Raw genomic sequence first — 289 nt, 5'->3', positions numbered from 1 at the left:
CCGTAAAGTAATTAATAACTTTGTGGTTTTTTTTTTATTGATTTTATAGAGGTACTCAGGTACATATATAATATAATATATAGTTAGTTCCGTCGTTCAGGGCTACAACGATCACAATGTGAACAGTGAACACTGCACATTATAAACGCTCTATAGCTAAAGTATTTTGTTTTTTTTCCTACCTAACTTAAAATATAATAATATCTTTATTATATCTTATCTATAATATCTTTATAATATCTTTTTATTTGTTTTGTGGGTATATTATATTCTGTGTTACACCACCGCT

This window comes from Acyrthosiphon pisum, chromosome A2 (assembly GCF_005508785.2).
Source record: "Acyrthosiphon pisum isolate AL4f chromosome A2, pea_aphid_22Mar2018_4r6ur, whole genome shotgun sequence".
NCBI lineage: Eukaryota > Metazoa > Arthropoda > Insecta > Hemiptera > Aphididae > Acyrthosiphon > Acyrthosiphon pisum.
This window is presented reverse-complemented; position numbering follows the sequence as displayed.